General features: G+C 38.3%; 1 pseudogene; it reads left to right on the top strand.

Moving 5' to 3' along the window:
* The first annotated feature begins 17,427 nt into the window (after positions 1 to 17,427).
* On the top strand, positions 17,428 to 21,538 carry LOC136317685 (uncharacterized; annotated as a pseudogene).
* The last annotated feature ends 2,178 nt before the right edge of the window (positions 21,539 to 23,716 follow it).

Raw genomic sequence — 23,716 nt, 5'->3', positions numbered from 1 at the left:
AAAAATATTTACTGTACAGTAAAATTATCTTGTCAGCAATACTGAAACTGGTTATTAAAAGAAATCAAAATTTAGAGCCAGACCCTTTCAATCAATTAAAAGAAGTGGGCAAGGAAACACCTTCTGCCTATATCTCAATTAGACATTCTGAACACTTATTTATGTAATTCCTACTGTTGGAACTCTTCCATACCAGGTTTTCTAGCCAAATAGACCTGAGGGGGTGGTGAATATTAAAAACCACTCCATAAGGGCCTAATGCATTTAATTACTTGATCATAAGTGTCAAATACCCTTTCTCTTTTGATAGATTATCCAAAAGAATGGGCTAACAACCCCAATTTGCTGACTAATTGAATTTTGATATGTTCTCCAAAGCTGTTTTTTCCCCAGACTATTTGAATTTACAAGCAGTTAAATCTGACAGGTTCAGTAATATCTGCCAAAGTCCCTTCATACTTTGTTAAATTATGAAAACTTGGCCAGTGTGTTATGCCCTGGGGACATACGGTACATTTGAAGAGTCATTTCCAAGGGGAGGGGGTCAAAGTCGTAAGGGAATATGATTTATCATAATATATGTTAAAATGTCTAGTAGTAGATTTGATAAGTCATTGGATGTATCAAACAATTTTAATATTCTAAATGGATATATGAACAGGTTTCTTCATTCATAATGTAATATCTGCACTAATATGTATGAATCTACATTAAAACAAATGCAGGTGTACTTTCTATTGTTAGCTGGAATAAAGATAGTTCAATTAGCACATGGATTTCATATCTAGCTCAGCTAAAAGTACAACTCCTCATAATCTGCAGATGCTTTCAGCAGGACAAGTGCATTTTTTTTACTTAAAAGACAAGGCTCACTGCAGAAGAATAAATGAAAGCCTCATTAATTAAGACTATAAGAATGTGAAATTCTTATTAAGTCAACTTTGGCTGACATGAGATTTGAAAACGAGTTTTCTGAGTAAATTAACAATCAAATACAATTGGAGGAGAGATGTTTGAAGACATAAGGTAATAAATGATTTTTTCAAGCATTTTTGGAAGCATTATTTACATATAACAAATTACTGTGTGAAAAGAGCTGTGCTACCAAGAAAGAAGACTGAATTTGAGTCAGAAGATATACTTAGTAGTAGTGCAAATTAATTCCTTGACGTGAGCCTTGGTTTCATTATCTGTAAAATTGAGATAATATTTCTTTCACAACATTGTGACAGGCCTAAATAAAATAATGTCCATGAGTCTTTGTAAATTCTCAGGAGCTAAAAAAGTATTGGATATTTTTATTATGTTCTTAAAATAATAAGTACATGAATAAAAAAATCTTTAGGAACAGTCTAACCTTTAATTTCTAGAGTTAAGGCAACTAGGGCACAGAATAGTCAAATGACTTGCCCCTGGTTACATATCTAGTTAATGGCAAAGTTGGAACTATTACCAACATTCTTTTTTTTTTTAATTTTTATTTATTCATTTTAGAGATGGGAGAGGGAGAGAGAGAGAGAGAGAGAGAGAGAGAGAGAGAGAGAGAGAGAGAGAAAGGGGGGAGAAGCAGGAAGCATCAACTCCCATATGTGCCTTGACCAGGCAGCCTCAGGGTTTTGAACCAGCGACCTCAGCATTCCAGGTCGACACTTTATCCATAGCGCCACCACAGGTCAGGTGACAATTACCAACATTCTTAACTGTTAATCATAACAGTTCTTCCAAAGGGCAGCTGTTTCTTTGACTTTGTTCTCATAGCCTGAATTACTTCAAAAGATACCTACTAACAAAAAGGTGTTTCTTTTCTAATTATTCTTATTTTTAAAAATTTACACTTAAATGTTTAAAAAACATTTATTGAGCACCTAACAAGTCACTTTGTTAAATGCTGGAAACGAAAACCAAGACATTAGTGGAATTCCGTCTCCTGGCTCCCAAGCATCCATTACTTTTATTTTGGCTTTAGACTACCAAAAATACCCCTCCTTACCCCTAGGAATCCTTATCCAAAAAAGATTTCCCTCTCCCCTCCAATCTACCTGGAACTCTCAGGTATCAAGAAATCTTATGAGGCCCTAGCTGGTTTGCTCAGTGGCTAGAGCATCAGCCCTAGCATGCAGATGTCCCAGGATTCAATCCCTGGTCAGAACACAAAGGAGAAGCAACCACCTGCTTCTCTTCCCCTTTCCTCTCTCTTTTCCTCTCACAGCCAGTGGCTCAATTGGCTTGAGCATCAACCTCAAGTGCTGTTGATAGCTCAGTTGATTAGAGCATAGGCTCCAGATAAGGGTTGCCAGGAGAATTCCAGCTGGGGCATATATGGAAGTATTTATCTCTATCTCACTTCCTCTCACTTAAAAAAAATAACATGTTATGAAAGCTCTTCATTTTTGGTTCATAGTATGCAATTTATATGGAACTCAGCTCCAGAATTTATTCCTGGGGGTCAATTTCTTAAACCTGGAGAAGAATAAAGGGGGAGGTTATTATGAGGTGTCAGGTAACAAGTAGGGGCACTGGAAGGTGTGAAAGAAGTATGGAGAAATAATCTTAAAGCCATTCAACTGGCGAGATGTTCATATTCTAGAATTAGTAAAGCTACCTGGTCACCAAAACACATATAGCAAAGTCTTCCTCCCCATTAGGTTCTGATTTCCAAATTTAAGATCCACTTTATGGTGAAAACCTGAGAGGCAAAAAGAAGCCAGCTCCTAGGAAACCTGAGAATTGAGCAAAGGGGAATCTGGAAGGGACAGCTTAACAGGAAGATAGAAGTACTGGAGATTTTATTTCTGCTCCATAACTTAATTAGTTATGCAATCTTGAGCAAATTACTTAACCTATCTGAGTCTCAGTCTTCTCATCTCTAAAGTGGTTATTAATAGCTCTTACCTCAGGTATTGGCAGGTTAGCTCAGTGGGTAGAGCATCAGCTTGCTGTGCAGATGCCCCTGGTTCAATCACCAGTCAGGGCACACATGAGAAATGAACATCTGCTTCTCTCTCCCTTCTCTGTCTTCCCTCCCTCTCTCCCTTCTCTGTCTTCCCCTCTCATAGCCAGTGGCCTGATTCATTCAAGCATTGGCCCCAGGCACTGAAGATAGTTTGGTTGATTTGAGCATTGGCCTCAGATGGGTGTTGATAGCACTTACCTCAAATAGTTGCTGTGCCAATTAAATGAGCTAATGAATGTAAGGTGCCTGACACATGGTAGGCATTCAGAAACTGTCAGTTCCCTTCCCTTTGTGGCCAGGTCACAACTTCACTGCTACTGTGGAGAAAACTATATAGAACAGAAGTAGTCAACCTTTTTATACCTACCGCCCACTTTTGTATCTCTGTTAGTAGTAAAATTTTCTTACTGCCCACTGGTTCCACAGTAATGGTGATTTATAAAGTAGGGAAGTAACTTTACTTTATAAAATTTATAAAGCAGAGTTACAGCAAGTTAAAGCATATAATAATAATTACTTACCAAGTACAGATTTTCACTAAGTTTGGCAGAATAAATCTTTATAAAACAACTTACTATAGTTAAATCTTTTTATTTATACTTTGGTTGCTCCGCTACCACCCACCATGAAAGCTGAAATGCCCACTTTTTTAGTGGGCGGTAGGGACCAGGTTGACTACAACTGAATAGCATGTGAAGACCTTCCCATCACCCTACCAGAAATGTAAAAAGGCCCATCTGCTTGGTGCTCCCTGGGTTCCATGAATCTTGTAATATTTCAGGAATCATTTTCCTCAGCCCTCAGGCTATCTCATTATAGTCTTAACAAGGGAATCAGATGATTAAGCATTAGATGAATAATTTATGTAAATTGTAAATCAAAAAGGAAGGGGGTGAGGGAATTCAGTTGTTATTTAATTAAGTTGTAATTAGTGACTAATGGTTTCAACACACCTACTAATTCTATTAAAATATGTTGAATTTAATCTTATTTCATTCAACTATCTGTACTTATATCAACATCTATATCTATCTATCTATCTATCTATCTATCATCTATCTATCTATATAATCTTGGCCCAAAGTCCCTACTCCTGAATTTTTCATAGGTATTATGCTCTTTGAAAACATATTCTGAGTATAATTGAGGGCCTGACTGCATCCTCAAATTTTCTTAGAACACAATCCATCATAACAAGGAATCCAATAAATGGGCATCATCAATATATTCAAGGGATTTACGTCACTGAAAGTAGGAAACAATCTCCACTTATCACTCCTTCATTTATAATGCTGTTCTTCCCCACTAACCCCAGGTTTAGTAGAGGTTCTTAGTTAATACCCCCTGTCTAGGCTCACCTAGAATCTTTGCAACACAGTCCCTGTGTTCCAGCCACACTGGACACCTCTGTGCTCCTGGACTATGCCAAGCATCTTCCCATGTCAAGGCCTTCATAAATGATCCTTCTGCTAGGAATACTTGTGACCCATTCTTAGGGTTCCAGATCTCTGACATCAGGAAAATAGACCATTCTATTTTTGCACACACACAGAGTCTGATGAAGAAAAATTATAAAAGGAACAATTTAAAACAGATACCACAATGTCATAGAAGTCTCTTCCAGCACTAGCATTCTCATCCTCAAATTAAGAGTAGTTTCTGTCCCTGCTGGAAGAAAATTTGATGTAACCAATATATCCCCATATTTCTGGAATATTTAGATCAATGTCTGTTCTAATGTAAAGTTATATTGGGCCTAGAAACCTAAAGGCACTCTGAGTTCCCCACAGGCACACCAAGCTTATTTCATTCTCATAAGTTTGACATTGTAACAGAAATCCTTATTTTATTTCATCCTGACCTGCGGTGGCACAGTGGATAAAGCGTCAACCTGGAACACTGAGGTCGCCAGTTCAAAACCCTGCACTTGTCTGGTCAAGGCACATATGGGAGTTGATACTTCCTGCTTCTCCCCCCTTTCTCTCTCTCTCCCTTTCCCTCCCACCTCTCTGAAATGAATTAAAAAATAAAAGAAATCCTTATTCCAACACTTACTAGCTGTGTGCCTTTGGAAAATAATCTCTCTGTGCCTTAGTGTTCTCATTTATGAATATGGATAATAATAATACTCCATGGGATAGTTGTCAGGATCAAATAATATAATTCATTTTGGTGCTCAATACAACTCCTGAGACATAAGAAGTACTCAATAAAAGTCAAGCTATTGTTATTAGTGCAATTATATCCACCTTGGCCTTTGGTCCTGGGCCACAATTATGGCTCGTTCATTCATAGAATGTTGATAGATCACTTCCTTTTGGATAGGTGCTTGTGATACAGGAGGGTAAAAGGTGATCTTTTTCTTAGTTCAGAGTGTGCTGAGGAAAATAGCCATATAATCATCTATCTGCTACTTCCATAAAAAATTTTTAAAAAGACTATTTTACCAAGTAAAATGGAATGCATTCTGTGGTAGAGGAAACACACAAAGAGCTTTAAACACAGGACCAGGCACAGTGTTACTTGTCATATAGGAAAGCAGGTGATCAAAAAGAAATAGGTCATGAAAATCCAGCTGTGTATATAGATAAACCATACAAACCCCTATCCTGATAATACATTGATTAATGTACCTACATGCTCAAAAAACCTCATTTAAACTAGTCTTCAGAGATGAGGAATGAGTCACAGCAAAGATGACATGCTAGAACATTCCGAGGCTAGGCCAACTTCCTTAGAATTAGAAAATAGTTGGGTCAATTCTTTGGATGAAGCCGGGACCAGGAATACCATAGATCTATGATTACGAGCATACCCCCTGTAAAAAGCCTCCAGGTCTGGAGAATACTTGCCCACATGGTTTCTGTTAAATACCTATAAATTTTATTGATCTCTTCTAAGATACTTCTCCCAGTTCTGTCAACATTCCTTCATAACTTATGAGCTCAAGCAAACACTGGGCTCATAATTCCTTTGCTTAAATTTCAAGATGTTACTTTTTTCTTATGCACGTAAACTCTTCTGACAGCCTCTTTGTTGATAAATCAGGGTTTACACACATCCCAGCAGAAGATGATCAGTATTACTCGAGAAGACTCCCGTACACACGCACATACACAAACCATTTCCTAGGCCACTCCTTCACCTGCCCACAGAAGTGGATGGTGCACTAGCACTTTCTACAAAATATTATGGAAACTTCAAGTAGAAATCAAACACATCCCAATCTTCGTATCTAATAATTTTATCTTTTATTTGCAAAATACTTTTGGACCACCTTTGTCAGTCTAAAGCAATCAGAATGGGCTGATGAAAACCAAATAATGAAGATTTTGTTGTTGTTGTTTTTGTTTCATTCTTGTTTTGTTTTATGCTATTTGTTGCAGAAACTATCAGTGTCTTCTTTGCCTTCTTCCTGGCATGCTTATGTGATTAAGAGAATCTGTATTCACTGAGAATTCTAAGAGTCTTGACCTGCAGCAAGCAGATGTTTGTGTTCTTTAAAGGCAGTCAGTCAACATCATTTACTGCTCACCTTCTGTTTGCAAAGGCCCTTCCTGACATCATGAAGACAATTCTGCTTATATAATGTGACAAAACAAGTGTGCATGGACTGACTTAAGATCAGTTAGAGAAAACATGTCAGCAAAAGCAAATGCCTGTATGAACTATGTCTAGAAGTACTGAGGGCACATAGGGAAGGAAAACTAATGGGTTAGATATAGCTAATTGAGGCTGGATTCCTAGAGGTACATTTTGAACCAGGTGCTAAAGGAGGGTTTGAGCATAATTTAGTATAGAGAAGTAGAATAAAAGGAGAGTAAATAAGAAGGAGAAGTGAATACAAATTTTGTAGACCAACTGTTTCATTTGTAGCCTAAATATTTTTGAAAAATTTTTGTTAGCATTTCTATCCTAGGAAAGACCATTTGACATTAGTTGTATATTGATGTAACATTGCATACCACTGTAAATTTTCATATATTTTAAAGACTTAAAATCTATATTGCACACACATAAAAGACATTACTAATTGGGACTATTTGTCACTGTACAATTCACCTGTACTAAAAAAAAAATCAACCCTTTATATTTACCAAAATAATGTAGACTATTGACGCTGGATAGTAAATATTTATTTAGACAACTACTCTAGAAGCACATTTATTTATCCAGTAGAACTTAAAGACTCCACAGGAATATTTTAAATTCACCATGAAAATGTATCACTAAACATTTTTTAACACTCATAGTTCACTTGATAATACTCTCAGTTTTTCCAGAGACATCAGTAGCTAGTAAATACAGAGCTCTTGGAGCATTCTTGAAAGTAGTCCATGAGGATAAAAGGCATAGAAAGCAGAATTTCAACTTCTGTCACTCTTATGTATGGAGTACTCAAGTGTTTTACAAACTTGGGGTGATTGTGAAGTAAAGTACCTGGTTCTGAAATTACACCACCTCAGCTAGAACCCTGGCGTTCTTTACCACTTAGTAGCTATGTGACTTGGGGGAAGTCATTTGAACACTGTGCTTCAGTTTCCTCAATTGCAAAATAGAACTAACTCTGGTACCTACTTTTACAGCATTGGTGTGAAAATGAAATAAATATAAGTAGAGCATTCAGGACACAGTCTGCCACACCATCCATTCTTGCAATGGAAGAGTGTTTGGATATTAAAATTGCTGCTATGGGAAGAGATAAGATGAACACAATAAATAAGAAGACATAAACCCGATTTTCTTGAAGTTTTAAGAAAAGCAAAGCTTTTATACTCAGCTAAAACCTCTATCACAGCTAAAACCACCAACAGGTCGATGCTCATCAACAAATCATAACTGCCAGCTGGGGAATCTAACACTTCAAGGATTGTTTTTTAAGAAATTGATGATACTTGGCTCATTTACAGATAAGAACAGACTGACAAGCTTTAGTTATGCTTGATAAAAACATTAACATCAAAGCCTAGGACAGTATTAGGTGTCAAAGACAGGCTATGGCTTTTATGACTATAGTGTTATGATAAAATTGTCTATTGTCTATCTTTCCTCTTTTGTCCAAGGTAAATAGTTTCGGCTTGGTGGTCCACAAGTTCTCTATCAAAACTACATAATTCTCCTGTGCTAAAGCATATATTGGAAATATGTAAACAAATGACAGTGGCTGTGTTAAAAATAAACTTTATTTATAAAAGCAGGCAACCCGATAAATTTAGCCATAAGTTATCACTCTCTGCTCTAGAAGATGCTAGAACAACAGTGGAAAGTACTTTGATACTAGAACTAATTCATGAAGCACAATTGTACAACTGGTCAACCAGCCTAAACCAGTTGGACTGTAATGTGAGAGAAAAGGAGGGATAAAGGAGAGAAGTGGAGAAAGGAAGTAAAGGAGGAGAGGGAGAAAGAAGGAAAGAGAGTGACAGAAACAGAAATTAATCAAAAGACTGATTCTCATCTTATATAAACCATTCTATGTTGGGGTCTCTTGATAGTGCCATGTCCCTTACCTTAACTAATATATCTCTCTTCCTGTGACCTGACTTGCAAGCATTTTCTGGATCCCAATGGACAAATATACTTGTTAGAAGATATCCATTACTTAAGGTATCTTGAATGAGTCATACGCAAACAAAAGAACCTAATTAGGACAGGTGTGTGAAAGAACAGGCCTATCGATAGATACCAAAAAGCTGGTCCTAAAGTTGCACTTCCTCAAATACTCTTTCTTTCTGGAAATTTCATCCTGACTCTATTAACCATTATGATTGACATTATGAAATAGAGGGGGCATAACAACTAGAGTAATTGTCTTGTCAATCCAGATAATCCTATGACAATATACCATACAGTAGAGTCAGAGGTACCTTGTGACAGATTTTGAGTTTGAGTAAGAATTAGACCAAGAATAATGCAACAGGACTACTAAGCATCTGCAAATCACATCTCTGCATAGCAGAACATTTTTGTAGTAGGCAACTTTTAAATGGTCCCAATAGTCCTTGCTGCCTGATATTCACATCCTTATATCTATAATCTTCTCCTGTTTCCTTTAGGTGTTGGCTTCTCCCTTTAAGTGCAGCTGGACCTAGTGACTTGTGTCTAAGGAGAAGTATATGATAAAATGAGAAGATGTCATTTCTCAGATTAGTTTACAGAAGACTATGGTTCTGTCTTGCTGTTACTCTATCTTTCTCCCCCACTTACTCACTTTGGTAAGGCCAGCTTGCATGTTGCAAGCTGCCCTATAGAAAATCCATGTGGCAAGTAATTGAGGGTGACATCTGACAAACAACCAGAAATGAACTGTACAGTCCAAAAACCATGAGGAACCGAATTCTGCCAACAGTCATGTAAGTGAGTTTAGACACACTTCATTCCCCAGATAAGCCTCAAGATGACTACAGCCCTAGCCAATACCTGGATGGCAGCGAATGGGAAATCTGGAAGCAAAGTACCCAGTAATCATAACCCAGTGCCTGGCCCACAGAAACTGTGGAATAATAAATACGTATTGTTTAAAACACTATTTTTGGAGTAATTTCTTAGTGCAACTAGATAGCTTATACAATTTCTGCCTATGAATTTCATCTGGGTTGGGTCACTTTTTCTATGCTACCATGATATCCACTGAGAACTGCCTGGTTAGCCTGGCTGCATCTCACACTAGACTATCAGCACTAAAAGGACTGCATCTGTCTTGATCACTGTTGCATGTCCAGTCCTGTCAAGGTGACCACTGACAATGTTAGCTAAATGAACAACTAAGTAGCTGAGTGGGTAGGTGGATGATGGTTGAATGAAGTCACAGAGTTAGTTGAGACCATGTGTTTTGTGAAATGTGGCTTAGGAGGCTTTGCACATAAATAACAAAACTGCCTTTTTATTTCACTGTTTCCTTCCTCAAATTCCAATATCAGTTCAGTGAAGCACTTTCAGTTCACAAGTTCAGTTCAATAGACCATGAAGAAAAAAAAATATGAAACAGCAAATCTGAAGGAGACCTAAAGTTGAAAGTCGTATTTTTTCCAGAAAGCACCTCTCCTGTCTTTTAAAGGATGGCATATAGCAAAACCTTATTAATTCGTAATTCAGAAAATATTAAGAACATTTTATACAGTTGTTTAGGCAAATGATCCTGGTCCATGCCAGGGCACTTCACTTATATTGTGTATATTCCTACCAAGTTGCATTATTAACAGTGCTGAAAAATAAATTTTGTTTCAAATGTCTTAGGGGAACTCATTATTGAGAGGAAACATACAACATGTCCTCTAATACAACAAATAATTTAGTTACATGGTCATAAATCTAGATTTTCATACTTGTAACTTTCCCTGTTTTAGAATTGTAGATATTAATGTATTAAGTTTACTTAATGCAGTAAAACCTGTGATTTCCCCAGGACAGAGAAGCTGAAAGGTCAGCTAGAGAGTATGCCAAATCCATCTCTAACCCTCCCTGCTGGCATCATTGCAAAGTCGGACCCACTTCAGAACAAGCGCTGCCCCTGGCAAATAAATAAAAGATGCTGGGGGTAGCTGCTGATATTGCTCTGCATACATATTTCAGTCCCTCATCTGTAAAAACATTACGACACAGAACTTCAGTTCCTGCACAGTCTCATTTCTTTATCTCTGAACTTCAACATTTCCAACGCTAGTCAACTATTCAAATGCCTGTTTTTCTTGCTATTTAAAACCACCAAATCTCTAACCTCACCCTTTTTTAAATGTATAACAATATGTAGTTTCTGCCTTTGGCTACAGTACTTGCACCTATTTTTCCCATGAACTGGTGGCAGTCAGGTATAGCCCACTGTTTCTCAAACCTCAGTGTTCTTAGAAATGCAGATTCAGATTCAAAGGATCTGGGAAGGGCCCAGGGAACCTGAATTTCTAATAAGCTCTCAAATGATATTGTGTTGCCAATAATTTGAGTGCCAAGGGTGTAGTAACAAAACAATATCTTACAGACAGAACATCTAGGTTCTTGAACAAGTTAGTTTACCTAGCTGTTTAACTTTGGGCAATTTACTAAATCTCTCTGTGTTTTAGAAATAGAGATGATAATTCCATTGCTGTCATTACAATTAACTGCTTAGGTTTAAATTCTACCTCTTCAATTAATTAATATTGTAATTCCTACTCTTCAGTGAATAAAATACTTACTTCATAGGGCTGTTGTGAGAGTTAAATGACTTAAAATGAACAAAGTATTAAAAATAGTGCCTGAAACACAGCAACCCCTTAATTATCATTACCCTTGCATGCCTATAATTCAGATACTTCAGATTATTCCCTTACTCTGGAAAAGTGTTTTCATCTCACCTTATATCCTACCTGATTCACTTTTTTTTCCTACCAACACCATAGTTCTGATGCTAGGCCACATGTTACATTGATCACAAATCCCCTGGTTCCAAAATCCATTGTTTTTCTAAATCTCAAAGTCTTCCCTTTGTTTTATATACATTCATTTCATTTAGATCATTATCCATACATGAGCACATTCCTGTTATGATAGAAGATTCTAGCTCCTCCACTGACAGCATTCATAAAAACACTAAGAAACACACACACACACACACACACACACACACACACACACACGGCAAGGGAATCCAGACTTTAAAGAGAAATAATATATTCTGATGTTCATCTCAGTTAAGTTAACTCAAGCTAATAGAATATTTTCTTCACATAAGGCTCAGGATTATCTTCCCTCAGAAGCTCCCAAAAGCCCAGAAAGACTCATGCCATTTTGCTATTAACACTAATAGTGATGGTAACACAAGCTAGGGCCCTGCTATGGCTTCCAAGCAAAAGAATCATTTCACTGCAGACCTTCAAGCCTAAATATTACCACCTAACATACTAGGGACAGCATGTAATGTCAGAAGTAGCAGATCAGAAGTCAATCAATGAATTGCTGGGCGACATTAAGAGTTTAGGTAAGGCAGGACACTATCAGTTTATAATGTCACACACTCATACTGACATGGGATTGTAGCTACAGAGAGCTGCTCATTAAAGACATTTACTGTTGAAGTTCTCAAGCTTCTTAATATGGTCACTGCGCAGCAGAATTATTTCAGTGTAGCTGATCTAGTCTCTGCTGATAGGCAATTACACTGCTCACAAAAGTCAGGGAATATTTCAAAATGAATATGAAGCGATAAAATATCCCCTAATTTTTGTGAGCAGAATAGTTCGGTGAAAGAGACTATGTAAACAGGGTCTATTCCAAATTTTAGCTACTTTCACGAGCTCTGTTCTTTCATATGCCCCTTCTCCCCCCATTGACTGACCTTACCTCCAATTTAATTTACAGAATGGAAGCCATCTTGACTTCCATTCACCAATACTAACCTAAACTGTATTTAGCCTCAACTTGTTCTCATTCCCTACTGATAAAATGAAAGAGATGTCTCCACTCTGGATCCCACTAACTTCTGCCATCTCAAGGTACTTACTCTATTCATTATCCTTTTCATTTCTGGATATTCAAAATCTCCCTCCCATCCTCAAAAAAGCTCTCTGGGATACAAGAAGTAAAACATGGCTGGCTAAAAGGAAACTGGATTGATTGTCTAGCAGACCAAGAAAGATTCAGAAGGTATCCCAGGTCTGGAAAGATAAGCAGAGACATCAACTAGATGATACAGAACAGTCCAGAATGAAAAAAATATCTATATTTCAGGTCAGAGCACTTAATCAGTCTTAGCAGCACTAGTAAACAGAACAGGTGAATGGTCATTCTAGAGTCCCTGTATCCTTTTCATACTACCCTGTAGGAGTTGGTGACTCTAAAGCCATAAATAAGTGTTAATTACAGTCTGAAGAGGTAAAAGAGCTACAAATTAATTCTACATTCTAATAAATGGGAGGGAAGACAGAAGTTTTTACAAATTTCTTTTGACAGATTCTGAGGATTGAAAGGAAGTCTTGCAAAATCACAGGTCCTGGCAAGTGTGTGTGCAAATATGCCTTCCATATACATAGTTGGGCTACACATAGGGTTTAAAAGTCATAGAGAGTACTTTTGTCTTTACCACAAAGCTGCATTTGAGCTACCTCCAAAGTATAAATACATTTAATATCCCCAACAGGGTGAGAATAGTGTAAATATAAAAAAATGAAAGGCAATTTCACCTTTGGCAAGTTTGGCTAAACAGTTCTTTCAGAGTCATTACAAGCCATTAGTATTGGCATTACATAAACAATCTACAGAAGCTAAGCTTTGGCCACTTAATTAGTACATATGGAGACTCTAATATTGAGGGAGATGTGCTATCAAGGCAAAGTTAAAACATAAAAAAATAATTCCCACATTTCAGCCCTAAATACTAAATAGGTGAATGTTCTATGGCTTAGTTAACATTTTCTTTTTAAAATGAAATATTTCCCAGTAAAATGATGACCTGGATTCATTTTTTGCCACAGAGTGCTTTTAATAAACAAAGTGAATCCTCTGGATACCGGGAATTTAAGTATATAATCAAAGAACAGATCACACATCTGTGTGCTTTATTTCAGTCAAGATATTACCATGTGTCCATCCCTTTTTGCAAATGGGACTCATCAATGAAGGTGACCCATCATGCAGCAAACCCCTGAATAATGTGCTGTACTTGACAAATGGCTTTAGAATGAGAGTTAGTTACTGAAATATCTTATGTCTGGTGCACATTTAAAACCCTCTATAAATGTCCTAAATGCAAACACACTGGCCTCTCAAGTGGGGCTTTTAAAAATGACACTGGTATGTATAGAAGAGAGGGTTTCCGAGAAGTGACAGAATGAACAAAGGCTCAGAGTAATGAGATATTAAAAAGCATCTAACCAAACTTGCCAGCTTTTCATATCGTTCAGTTGTTTCCTATCATGTATATAATGACAGCAATACATTCATGCTTAGCATTGGATGATGACATAAGAATGGATAAACTGTATGTTTATATGCAATTTTTGAAAACTTTTAGGGGACACAGATGCATTAGCTCTCTCTATATTTTTTCAAAGAACTCAAGAATTTGGTAAAGCCTGGCTCCACTTTGACAATACAATCCTCCCACAGCATTTTATTTTAAACTCTATTATAGCTTTGAATTTCACTGTAATTTTCATGTGTGTCTTTCTTATGGCAAAAGAGAGTTCATATCTCCAGATATGGACTACATCTTATTTTCATCTTTTTAATGCCTAGAGTATATTTAATTTATCTTTCAATTATAGTTTACATTCAATATTATTCTGTATTAGTTTCAGAGGTACAGCATAGTTGTTAGAAAATCAAGTACTTTACAGAGTGATCACCTTCAGTGGGACTCAAATAATTTAACAACTAGTTCTCTGACATAATGACCATTTTAAATATTAAAAAATTATATACCGGCCTGGCCGGTTGGCTCAGTGGTAGAGCGTAGGCCTGGTGTGCGGAAGTCCCGGGTTCGATTCCCGGCCAGGGCACACAGGAGAAGCGCCCATCTGCTTCTCCACCCCTCCCCCTCTCCTTCCTCTCTGTCTCTTTCTTCCTCTCCTGCAGCTGAGGCTCCACTGGAGCAAAGATGGCCCGGGCGCTGGGGATGGCTCCTTGGCCTCTGTCACATGCGCTAGGGTGGCTCTGGTCACGATGGAGCCCCTGAGGGGCAGAGCATCGCCCCCTGGTGGGCAGAGCGTCGCCCCCTGGTGGGCGTGCCGGGTGGATCCAGGTCAGGCGCATACGGGAGTCTGTCTGACTGTCTCTCCCCGTTTCCAGATTCAGAGAAATACAAAAAAAAAAAATTATATACCAAACGGTACCTTATTATTTCATATGTTTAATACATAACTGAGGATAATAAAAGAAGTATGCAAAATTAGATTATGTTATAAGAAAGAGTTTTAAAATATTAATGAAACAATATTCAATTATACCTCACAAAAACAATAAAACTATTATTTAAGATATTTCCATATTGCTTCTTGATTGGAGTCCTCATTTGAAATTTTTTTTTTACCTATGGATGGAGTGAACATTACTACAGGCACTTAGAATAAATATACTGTTGTGCAGATGAATGTTAAAAAAAGAGTAAAGAGTGTAAATTAGTGATTTCAACATTGGGTGGCTGTCCAGGCACCTACCTTAGAGAGAAACCTGATTAAAAGTGCCATTTTAACAACTGGTTCACTGAGGTAAAGAAAAAAATTAAGTATCAGTTCTGCTGAACCAATGCAAATCGGCTGACTCCGACCATTGATCACCCCCCCATCTTTTAGCTATCCACACCTGGCCCCCATACATAGTGTGAAACCTGAGGGCGGTATGGAAGAAACACTTACTAAGAAGGGTTGCTGGTGGCTAACCAGACTCAAATAAAAATAAATAATAAAAAAAACAACAGACGAGATCGGGCGTGTTTAGGGTGGTATGGCCATAGGTTATAAAGAGCACTTTATGAATTTGACTCCAAAGGCAATAGAAGTGAAGGCAAAGATAAATGAATGGGACTACATCAGAATAAAAAGTTTTTGCTCAGCAAGAGAAACTGACAACAAAACAGACAGCCAACTAAATGGGAAATGATATTTTCAAACAATAGCACAGATAAGGGCCTAATGTCCAAAATATACAAAGAACTCATAAAACTCAACAACAAACAAGCAAACAATCCAATAAAAAAAAATGGGAAGAGGACATGAACAGACACTTCTCCCAGGAAGAAATACAAATGGCCAACAGATATATGAAAAAATGCTCATCTTCATTAGCTATTAGAGAAATGCAAATCAAAACTACAATGAGCCCTGGCAGGTTGGCTCAGCGGTAGAGCGTCGGCCTGGCGTGCGGGGGACCCGGGTTCGATTCCCGGCCAGGGCACACAGGAGAAGCGCCCATTTGCTTCTCCACCCTCCCCTTCCTCTCTGCCTCTCTCTTCCCCTCCCGCAGCAAAGGCTCCATTGGAGCAAAGATGGCCCGGGCTCTGGGAATGGCTCCTTGGCCTCTGCCCCAGGTGCTAGAGTGGCTCTGGTCGCGGCAGAGCGATGCCCCAGAGGGGCAGAGTATCGCCCCCTGGTGGGCAGAGCGTCGCCCCTGGTGGGCGTGCCAGGTGGATCCCGGTCGGGCGCATGCGGGAGTCTGTCTGACTGTCTCTCCCCATTTCCAGCTTCAGAAAAATACAAAAAAAAAAAAAACTACAATGAGATACCACCTCACACCTGTTAGATTAGCTATTATCAACAAGACAGGTAATAGCAAGTGTTGGAGAGGCTGTGGAGAAAAAAGAACCCTCATCCACTGTTGGTGGGAATGTAAAGTAGTACAACCATTATGGAAGAAAGTATGGTGGTACCTCAAAAAACTAAAAATAGAACTACCATATGACCCAGCAATCCCTCTACTGGATATATACCCCCAAAACTCAAAAACATTCATACATAAAGACACATGCAGCCCCATGTTCATTGCAGCATTGTTCACGGTGGCCAAGACATGGAAACAACCAAAAAACTCTTCAATAAAAGACTGGATAAAGAAGATGTGGCACATATACACTATGGAATACTACTCAGTCATAAGAAATGATGACATCAGATCATTTACAACAAAATGGTGGGATCTTGATAACATTACACGGAGTGAAATAAGTAAATCAGAAAAAACTAAGAACTGCATGATTCCATACATAGGTGGAACATAAAAATGAGACTAAGAGACATGGATAAGAGTGTGGTGGTTACGGGGGGGGAGGGAGGAGAGGGAAGGGGTTTGGGGATGGGAGGGTACAAAGAAAACCATATAGAAGGTGACGGAAGACAATTTGACTTTGTGTGATGGGTATGCGACATAATTAAATGTCAAAATAACCTGGAGATGTTTTCTCTGAACATATGTACCCTGATTTATTAATGTCACCCCATTAAAATTAGTAAATAAAACAAAAAAAACCCCATAGCTTAGCAGCCATTTCTGCACAGGGGTCTTCTGCAAACTGCACTTCCCAGTGAATCATTAAATTTAACCTGCATGCCTACCTGCCTGTCGTCCTGCACTGTGTTTCTGCCAGTTGAACCAGCCTTTATAAAAGTTTCCTGGAATCTTATTTCAACCAGTGGGACCAAGATTTTCCTCACCTAGTCAGAGTTGTGCAGGTAATCAATCAGAGTGGCTATATTATGACCAATCAGGATGGAAGATTTGGAGTCATCATTTGCATTACAACAGACCAATCAGGAGCAGAGATTTCTGTCCATTTAGCCAGCTCCCCAATGGTTCAGTGACTTACTATCACCAGAAACTGAATGAGCATTGCTAGTAGTGTAAGAAAGACACCTTGCCAGAGGAGACTGGAGCTGCACACACCGTCTGAGGTTAGCCTGATCCCAGAGCTGTTCCACCACCATGCTGTTTTCACAGCCATGGTGTATCACTGTTGAGCTGTTTGCAGTGAATAAAGTTTCCTTCTTCATTTCCATGGCTGGATGACAGTCATGACATTATCATTGACCCATCTCAGCCTCTGTGTATCACCAGCACCACTGTGTCCTACCCCCCAATTCTTCAGGGCCCAGCCAGCTGAATCCCCCACCACCACCACCGCACTCTGTAGATCAGGAGCACTACCCACTTACCCCTCCCATTCGAGGGCCCTGCTGTTGAGCCTCTATACCCACAGCCTGCCAGCTCTTGCGTGCCTGGCCTGGGTGGCTGTCTGCTGCTACGATTCTCCTTTGATGCCCTACAGCTCACTGCCTCCTCTGCCTAATGCCCTGTACCACAGCCCTCAGAACTGCTTCTGTCCCTGCTCCCCCCATTCTGCTCAGCCTGGCCGTGGACAGGGTCAAGGCAAAGATAAACAGCCTGAGGAGCTGGGAGTACTGGGACTAAGGCTCACATCCAGAGCTGAGGTAATGAAGATAATTACCTTTTGGTTCGGGTAAAGTATAGTGAAGTTTTTCAGGCTATTAATATGAATAATGAGAGTGGTTCTAAAAATCCACAAGCCATTGAAGAGAAAGATAAAACAAGAGGTTAAGATTCTGGAGGCTTTCTTTTCTCCATTGTGTGTTGTTGGCCCCTTTATCAAAGATTATTTGACCATATATATGTGGTTTTATTTCTGGGCTTTCTATTCTGTTCCATTGGTCTGAGTGTCTATTTTTCTGCCAATACCATGCTGTTTTGATTATCGTGGCCCTATAATATAGTTTAAAGTCAGGTATTGTAATGCCCCCAGCTTCATTCTTTTTCCTTAGGATTGTTTTGGCTATTCGGGGTTTTTTATAGTTCCATATAAATCTGATGATTTTTTGTTCCATTTCTTTAAAAAATCTCATAGGGATTTTGATGGGAATTGCATTAAATTTGTATATTGCTTTGGGTAATATGGCCATTTTGATTATATTTATTCTTCCTATCTAAGAACAAGGAATATTTTTCCATCTCATTGTATCTTTTTCGATTTCCCTTAACAATGCTTTGTAATTTTCATTATATAGGTCCTTTACGTTCTTTGTTATGTTTATTCCTAGGTATTTTATTTTTTTTGTTGCAACATGAAGGGGATTATTTTTTTGAGTTCGTTTTCTAATATTTCATTGTTGGCATATAGAAAGCCTCTTCAACAAATGGTGTTGGGAAAACTGGAAAGCCACATGCAAAAGAATGAAACTTGACTACAGCCTGTCCCCGTGTACTAAAATTAATTCAAAATGGATCAAAGACCTAAATATAAGACCTGAAACAATAAAGTACATAGAAGAAGACATAGGTACTAAAATCATGGACCTGGGTTTTAAAGAATATTTTATGAACTTAACTCCAATGGCAAGAGAAGTGAAGGCAAAGATAAATGAATGGGACTACATCAGAATAAAAAGTTTTTGCTCAGCAAGAGAAACTGATAACAAAATAAACAGAAAGCCAACTAAATGGGAAATGATATTTTCAAACAACAGCTCAGATAAGGGCCTAATATCCAAAATTTACAAAGAACTCATAAAACTCAACAACAAACAAACAAACAATCCAATAAAAAAATGGGAAGAGGACATGAACAGACACTTCTCCCAGGAAGAGATACAAATGGCCAACAGATATATGAAAAGATGCTCAGCTTCATTAGTTATTAGAGAAATGCAAATCAAAACTACAATGAGATACCACCTCACTCCTGTTAGATTAGCTATTATCAACAAGACGGGTAATAGCAAATGTTGGAGAGGCTGTGGAGAAAAAGGAACCCTCATTCACTGTTGGTGGGACTGTAAAGTAGTACAACCATTATGGAGGAAAGTATGGTGGTTCCTCAAAAAACTGCAAATAGAACTACCTTATGACCCAGCAATCCCTCTACTGGGTATATACCCCAAAACCTCAGAAACATTGATACGTGAAGACACATGTAGCCCCATGTTCATTGCAGCACTGTTCACAGTGGCCAAGACATGGAAACAACCAAAAAGCCCTTCAATAGAAGACTGGATAAAGAAGATGTGGCACATATACACTATGGAATACTACTCAGCCATAAGAAATGATGACATCAGATCATTTACAGCAAAATGGTGGGATCTTGATAACATTATAAGGAGTGAAATAAGTAAATCAGAAAAAAACAAGAACTACATGATTCCATACATTGGTGGAACATAAAAATGAGACTAAGAGACATTGATAAGAGTGTGGTGGTTACCAAGGGTGGGGGGGGGAGGGAGGACATGGGAGGGAGGGAGGGAGAGAGTTAGGGGGAGGGGGAGGGGCACAGAGAACTAGATAGAGGGTGGCGGAGGACAATCTGACTTTGGGCGAGGGGTTTGCAACATAATTTAATGACAAAATAACCTAGACATGTTTTCTTTGAATATATGTACCCTGATTTATTAATGTCATCCCATTACCATTAATAAAAATTTATTATAAAAAAAAAAAAAAAGATTCTGGAGGACTGCCTGACCAGGTGGTGGCACAGTGGATAGAGCGTCGGACTGGGATGCAGAAGACCCAGGTTTGAAACCCCGAGGTCACCAACTTGACCATGGGCTCATCTGGTTTGAGTGAGACTCACTAGCTGGAGCCCAAGGTTGCTAGCTTGAGCAAACAGTCACTCACTTTTCTGTAGCTCCCCTGGTCAGAGCACATATGAGAAAGCAATCAGTGAACAATTATGGTGCCGCAACAAAGAATTGATTCTTTTCATATATCTCCCTTCCTGTCTGTCCCTATTTGTCCCTCTCTCTGTCTCTGTCACAATAAATAAATAAATAAATAAATAAGTAAAATAAAATAAAATGAAAACTAAAAAAAAAGACAAAAAGATTGTGAAGGAACTTAGTGGTAGAACAAATAAATATAAGCAGATTGACACTGTGAAGGAAGATCCCATGTGGAAAACAACAGCTTTCATATTTGAATATATCAGTAATACAGATTTTAAGCAACTTTACTAGAGATTTTTTTTCTCAAAAATAAATTTAATGGGTTGGCATTGCTCAATGAGAATATATAGTTTTCAGGTAATCATCTCTGTAGAATTTGAACTGTTGATTATACTATGTTCCTATCACCTAAAGTCAAATCATTTTCTGTCACCATATATTTGTCCTTCTTTATTCCCCTTCCAACTCCCTCCCTCTGGTAACCACTTCACTTTTCTCTATGTCCATGAGTCTCAGTTTTATATCTCAGCTATGTGTGAAATCATATAGTTCTTAGATCTTGATAGACTTTAATATCCTGTTTTATAGGTATGAACTACTTAAAGCTCTGGGTTACTACCACAGCAAAGGAATCCTATACAGGGATGTGAAACCTCACAGTGTTATGACAGATCACCAACAGAAAAATCTGCAACTGATAGGCTGGGGTCCTATAGAGTTCTACCATCCTGCTCAGGAGTACAATGTCCATGTGGCCTCCATGTACTTCAAGGGACCAGAGTTTCTTGTGGACTATCAGATGTATGATTATAGCTTGGACATGTGGAGTTTGGGCTATATTGTTAACAAGCACAATCTTTCGAAAGGAAACTTTCTTCCACAGATAGGACAATACAACTACTTTGTTTTCATTGCCAAGGTTCTGGGTACAGATGTGCTGCAAGGGTATCTGAAGAAGTATCGCATAGACCTAGATCTGTACTTCAATGATACCCTGTGATAACATTCACGGAAACGGTGGAAAATTTTTATCCATAGTAAGAATACACACGTCATCATCCCTGAGGCCCTACATCTTCTGGGCAAACTTCTGCAATAGGACCATCAGTAGAGAGTGACTGCCAAAGAGGCCATGGAGCACCCATACTTATATGTTGGGGTGAAGGAGAAGTCCCAGCCCTGTGAGGATAACGCTGTGCACACAGTGGTCTCAAAGCCACCCGATCAAGACTGTAGAGCTATGGGTAACATGGCATTGATGCTTGCCAATGAAACCCACCAACCAAACACAAATCTTGAAGGAAAACTACAATGGAATGAAAAGGAAATTCTAGTCATTTCTTCTAAACTCAAAGGCAAGCAAAGAACTAAAAGTCTGTCAAAAAGAAACTCCCTAGTACTGCTCCAGAAGGACTTGCAAGCTGTGGTAGTGAGTGAGACATGAGACAATGCACGTAGTTCAGGATCTGAGAGACCTCTCCCCTTGGAATGAATGGGAAAGGAGAGACTCGGAGTTGTACCACAACTTTATTTAACAGGGGACGACTGTTGAATTAACCCATTCGGTCAACAAGCTCTAAATATTTGACTTCCTATCTATTCCACTGTGGTCTGGGTTCCCTTGGGTGAGATTCGGGCTTAAATTTTGGCAACATGTCAGCAGTCTGTACCAACACACCAGCCTCATTTATAAAAAGGTGCTATTAAATCAGTGACAGTATTTAAAAAAAAAAAAACTCTTCTACAAATTCATGTTTTATGTATTTTTTATGACATGAGCTTTTAGGAAATTTACCTCATCCCTGCAGTTTCATCTGAAGTGTTTTCATTTGGTAGCAAACTGTAGTCACTCTCATGAGTCCCTTTTGATGTCAGCAGATGTCACTTTATACCTTGTGATGCCATGAATAGGTCCATCTGTCTCATCAAATGCTAAATGCTAGTGCATAACTTGGAGCTCACTGTAACCTTTGTTGATTTGCCTAATCATAAAATCTTGTTGCTATTTATATATACTGTATTCCCCATGCCTAGACTATTTTTGCTGAATTAATTAGTGAACAGATAATGTCATTTGCCTCATCTGCATAAAGGGGTAACTGAGGCATAATTCAAGAGACTTCTCCTAATGTAAGGAAGGACAGAATATCAATAGATATTCAGAGTAGTAATGTTCTAACTAGGAAAACATAAGAATAAGGAAGATTCCACTGCTAAATTGTGTGATGGTTTTGGCCCAGCTACTTTGCCTAACTAGATATTGATTTCCTTTTCTGTAAAATAGGGCCATCTGGTACTTGAGAAGACCTCATTGTTCGGTTCCTTGTTCTGTCTGGATTAATTGTCTATCTCTTCAATGTAGCATTACCATTCAGACATAGGTGATTCACACAGATCACCATTAAAATAAAAAAAAATATATAGAGGCCAAGTCTACCAGTCTTGTCTTACTAATTTTGGAACAGAATGATAGAATTCAGGGTCTCAGAGCATATAGTGGTACCCTGGTATCCTTGTTTCAACTCTCACTAGCGAAACTAAATACTTTCTAAAGACTCAGTACAGATGTTTACAATTCATTTTGGCTTTGAGAGAAAAAATACTTAAAGGATTTCCTCTGTCTATAAAGTTAAAAGAAAGTACATGGGCTAGTTTATTGTATAAGAGCCCGTGTTGTCTTATTAAGGTTAAATCTTAGTAGAGAGAAATGTCACTAAAATTTGCAAATTTACCCAGAGATTATATTCATTTGTCTTGTCTGTCAACTAATAATAACCCAGCAGAATTCCAACAAATAAATAGACTAAGGCTCTTGGAGTTTAACCAAAATGGCCATATGTCTGAGGTATAAATGAGCTAATCTTTTGCCATTGAGGTGACATTGAGCATCCCTCATTGTAGAGCTTTAAAGTAATGTTCTTTCATACTGATTAGGCTTTGGTAGAGGACAACTGAGAAGAAAAATTAACAGGGAGAGGATTAGAGGGAAAGGCTAGGTTCTGAAATAGCAAGAGGCAGCATCTGCTTTAAAAAATGTGATGCACATGAAGATCATAGCAGAGTTCTGTTAAAATGGTTGATCTCATTATAAGACTTATTAATTAAAAGTTAGTGATAATCCTGAACCACTACTGACTGCAGATCTTATAACCTACAATCTTGGTTGGGGAAATATGCAGAAGAACCTATTTCCATTTCTTCACTTTGATTGCCAGCCTTTTAAATACTTCTGCCTCTGGACTTTAACCAATTACAAATGACCTGGGGACATTATATTTTTATAGCAATACTCTTCGAAGCAAAAGGCATTAAAAGCAGGTTGTCTGGATGCCTTCCTGTCAGTGTTTGGCTCTACTCCAAGACATATTTCCTAATTCTATTTATCAGGGATAGAGAACTGTGAGCAAATGTTATACTTCACCAAACAAGAAGTGAAGGTCTTCCCCTTAGGGAGCTTCTTATCTAAATAAAACTAAAGAAATGGTTCCTAGGGCTTGATAAACACTTCTTCAGGCTGCTTTCACTGAAGATACCAAAAGCTGGATTTCTGAAGAGGAAAATGAACAAGAAAGGGAATCTTAAAGCATGGGTAAGGTGGGAAAAAAAGACATGAGAGTGTGAT

The sequence above is a fragment of the Saccopteryx bilineata genome, chromosome X (genome assembly GCF_036850765.1).
Source record: "Saccopteryx bilineata isolate mSacBil1 chromosome X, mSacBil1_pri_phased_curated, whole genome shotgun sequence".
NCBI lineage: Eukaryota > Metazoa > Chordata > Mammalia > Chiroptera > Emballonuridae > Saccopteryx > Saccopteryx bilineata.
This window is presented reverse-complemented; position numbering and strand designations above follow the sequence as displayed.